Raw genomic sequence first — 4,839 nt, 5'->3', positions numbered from 1 at the left:
AATGTATTTTCTTTGTTGTTGCTTCTGACTGCTTTAATTATGTAATGGAAAAACAGACATCCAGACTTAGTTAGCTGGAATTAAGTTACTTAATTAGTTAATTAGGAATTAGTTAATGCAGTTCTTCACTCATTCCGGTGATATGTGATGTTTTTAAGCTTCCTGTACAATAAACTTGACAGTATAAACTCCCTCCAGTATCCGCCCGAGGTTAATGTTAAAGCTGGGATAAAGAAGTTTGTACATTTTAAAGAAAAACTACACCTGCTTCTCGATTTATGGTTCATTTGCTTCTACCAGAGAACATGATTCTTCCAAGTTTGTTTTTTTTGCCTTTTCTCAGCTTGTTTTCTGTTCATATTTGCACAGCAGGGTGAAAGCTTTATGCCTCTACTACCAAAAGGGAGAAGTGTTTTACACAGACGTTTTTTTTTCTCGATTATTACAGGGATTAAAACGTGCAGATTTTGAATAAAACTGTAGAAGAAAACAAAAACGTTTTTTGTTTTTTTTCAATCAACGTCATTGGTTTGCTCAAATGGTTAAAGGTGAAGTAAGTAGTGTTAAAGTGTATGATCACAGACGATTTCACTTTTACTTGAGTCATATTTCTGTTTCAAATTCCCTTCGAACTGTTTTTTTTGTATGAAAAACACGCCGTTGCATTTCAGAAAAAGACAGAAATACATGCCTGACCAAAAGAAAATTAAAATAAAAAATGGAAAATTGTGTTTTTCTTGTGTTTGTTAGTGACAAATCCTAAGAAATGAGTGAGATGCGAGTGAAATGACTGAGTAAATAGGTTTAATACCTAATGGATTAGCATTTGTCATGTGTTTGTCACTGTCATACCATTCCCTTCTATCCTTAGTATCATTTGCAATCATGCATCATCAAAAATTTAGAACGAAGTTAACCAATTAAAAAAAATAAAAATAAAAATCCATGTGGCTATGCAGGGTTGCATGAGAACTGAAACACGAATCTTACAATCATAATTGGTCGATATATCTCTTGAAGTAGGATACATTATTACACACATTTTAGGGTAAAAGTAATCAGTAGATTTGGATTGGGCATGCTCCAGTAATGCAGTTTTCGTTTTCACCCTTCGAGTAAATATGAAGTTAATGACTTTCACATGAAAACAAGGGCGTGGGCCATCATTAGGTGGAGAATAAAAGTCATAGAGACACAAATTGTGACACTCCTCAAGTTTTCAGTTCACCTTCGGTCGCTTCAGGTAGAGAACCAAACTGATTTGACCTGAGGCAGAAAAAAGAGGCAGATTTGTACCTTCATATCAAAGGGCGACGAAGTGATCCAAGTACATGAACTGAGCAAAAATCAAAGTTGAATTTAGAGTGTTATTGGTACATTTTGATAATCACTAAAACATAATCTTCGACATTATATCTCAAACACAAAAGTGGAGTTATTCTTGACGTACTTTCCTTCTACTTTTCCTCCTCAGTGAAGTAACAGCATGTTTCTTTGCCTTGGATCATTACCAACCTTTCTCCAGAGCATGAATGAACCATATGTTTAAATGTAAAATAAGCCGTTTTCAGGAAGACAGGCGCCATCATTCACTGTAGATGTTTACTCTTTTCACACTTCAGTTATAGTAACTGCATTGCTCTTGAACAGGTTTGTCCAGCGCCGTGGAGCGGTCAAGAAACCGAGAAGCATTTCTAAAGGACGTTCAAATGCTGACAAGTGTGCAGAAATACACTTCGGACTCTTCCTCGAAATAGCTGGGCGACGTATTGAACCGTGTGCTCAGCCTCGTATATCTGAAAGATTTGCTTCTGCACTGGTGATTGGTACACATGTTTAAAACAACTTCATTGGCACCCGAAACAATGATAAGCACAAACACAGAGGATGTGTACTTCCTGCTGTCTCTTTCATTATCTCGGCAGCAATCCCTTGATTTCCTATTGCGTTCTGCTCGCAGTTCAGTAGCGACAACCAGTTCATTTCTCCAGGCGTATTTGCAGCTGCGAGACAATCACAGCTATGAAATGATCAGATTTCCACTCTTCGCTTCAGTGGCAAACCACTGTATGGTGGGAAAACACAGCTGGGGCTTTGCATCAGTGCAACAAAGGTGCACGTGGAAACACAAGTGCACTGTATAGCTGTTTAGTCTGTATGAATGGATGGATGTTATTCTATATATACACCATAGTACAATACACGGCACAGCATACTCTATGTATAGGCTATTAGGGCTTGCAGGTTCTGAACCGATATTCTTTCAGTGTAATAATGAGGGCGTCATGTAAAAAACATTTCTTCGTGTTACGTCTGTAATCAATTGGCGAATACTTCCATCTTCATACAATATTATTTTTGTGCCTTAGAAAAATGTAGCAATGGGCCATTTACAGGTAGTTCAATAAAGAACACAAGCAAATATTACATGTCTTTATTGAAAGCAGCCATCAATTAATCAAAAGTCAGCTGGAAAAACAAATTATATTTCTATTTTAATTCAAACTTCAAACTTATTAGTTTGCAGAATTCTTCACGGGATGAATTCCTTTCTGCCATACACCATCAGAATATTAATACTGGATGTGGGTCCTTTAGTAGTTTCACTTAAAGGGTACTTCGCGTCACTCTGAGAATAAAAGACAGAGGACCCACCGGGACAACTGGGAAACTGGACCGAAACTTACACATTTTGTGTAAGTCCGGTGTTAAGTATTTTGCCCCTCCGCTCTCCAGCGGTAACAACATTCTCTTGGTGGCATTTTCTCATCATTACTCGGGTACTTTGCTCAAGGTGACACCTCCATTCCCAGGCCAGTCAGCTCATGGTTAAGTGTTGTCGGTGTCTCTATTGATGATGCCCTGTGAGCTAACAGGGGCCTGTGAACCGACAGTCTCCCAGCCCGGGTGGAAAAGGCTGTCCTCTAGAAGGCATGGGACGAGGAGAAGCTCTTGTTCAGTGTCCGCGAATGGGGTGAAGAAAAGACAGTTAGTCTTTGATAGATGGTGTCCCTGTCAAGTGGAATGGAGGACTTTACAAACGTAAGCGCACCCAACGGAAATATTTCAAATTGTTTTGCATATAGACCAGCAAACTTTTGATCTTTTTTTGTTTTAACAGTACCCAAAGATGGCTTATAAATACATGAACATTAATTAAGGGTGTGTGTTTTCTTGAGTTTAAATATCAATGTAGCCACAGGATTGTTTTAATTAAGGCTCCATTTGGACTTTAAAAAAAGGTTTCCATAAATATTAGAGCTTATGCATTAAATGTTTACCTCTATTAACACAATGAGGTACAGATTACTGCTAACTGAGCACACGGAATAAAACACTTGACGCTTTTTCACCTTCAACTATTTGTCTGAATTCTGCTTAGTGTTGAACTGTTTAAAATGGCATTAGCTCTGCTTGACTACTAGACAGCTCTGAGCCCGAAGAGCTACACACAATGTCTCATGGCTAAACCTCTAATATCCAACAGAAGATAAAGAAATACGAGAAAAGATTTTAGTCAGAGTTTTGTTTTTATTTTCTTAATTCGAATTTGTGATTGGCCATGCAAAGACAAAAACAGATTCCATTCTGAAAAGAAGGGCAACAACTAAACTTCAAGTTCATTACGAATCTCACAGAAGAAAAAATGGGTTTACAATATGTATTCAAACAGAAACAAAGAGAACCAAGTAAAAACAGCAATAATAACTAACACATTTGAAAAATGATTCAAAGAAATTCAAACAAAGCGAACACAGGTTGACATGGCAATACAAAATAACATTCCTCTTTCTTTCTTTCTTTCATTATCTTTATTAATACAGCCACCCGTCCGTCCATCCAAACACATTTTATACCACCTAATTTAATTCAGCGTTAATAACTCTGTGGTAAACATCATGGACATGTTGGCAGTCCATTAAAGAATAGCATCAATTGAGGAATAATAATTGAAGATGTTATTGTTGTAACACAAAGTGTATTACATTTATAACTGTTAGGTTGATTGATTGAAAACAAATTGCTTCAATTGCCATGGATTTTGCATTGTGTATTTCTAATGGGTCTGAGAACATTTTACTTTTTTCAGCTGGCAATTTTGTGTGAACATCAACACACAGTTCCTGAGTCAAGGACAGTCTGTGGCCCTAAACATCCCTCCCTCCATCCATCCCACCATCCATCCATCATTAATCCAATAATGATAACAATAGGTTCAAAGCAGGGTTCACCCTGGACAGGTGGACTGTAAGAAGAGCTTGAGAACCACTAAACCATCACATCGACCTGCGAGACCTTATTCAAGACTGAAGTTAGACAAACTGTGAAGTATACCCTTTAGGTTGGTTTTAAGTGTTTTCATGATTCCAAGAAAAGCATTATATTGTATTCTAAATATTCATATTTGGGTTATTCTGTCTTCAACTCTGCCATTGTATGTGTACTGAAAAGTACTGGAATGCCTCTCACTAACCCTGTGTTTTCCATTGCCCCCTTTTTAAGGCAATATAAGCTGCAGGTCCACTGTGCAAACATGCTTCTCAATCGCAGAGGAACGTCAGGATGGAAGTAACTGATTTAATTTTAGCACAACAGAGGTAATTGATCTGTGAGTAACGTGTTCAGTTTATGGTTGTAAAAATGATGCTGCTCTGACCTGAATTCCTTTGCACCACAGCACAAATCCATCGTGTGCTTCACAGAGCAAATATAAGGCGTTTCCTTTACACGATCACAATATAATTACTGTATGTGATTTGAAATGTTGCAAAAATTCATGTACATTCATATTTAATTTCGCAATCAAAGGAATTATGATCAGAATCCCACAAGAATTTC

The sequence above is a fragment of the Lipophrys pholis genome, assembly GCF_963383615.2.
Source record: "Lipophrys pholis genome assembly, chromosome: 11".
NCBI lineage: Eukaryota > Metazoa > Chordata > Actinopteri > Blenniiformes > Blenniidae > Lipophrys > Lipophrys pholis.
Note: the sequence above shows the minus strand (reverse complement) of the source record.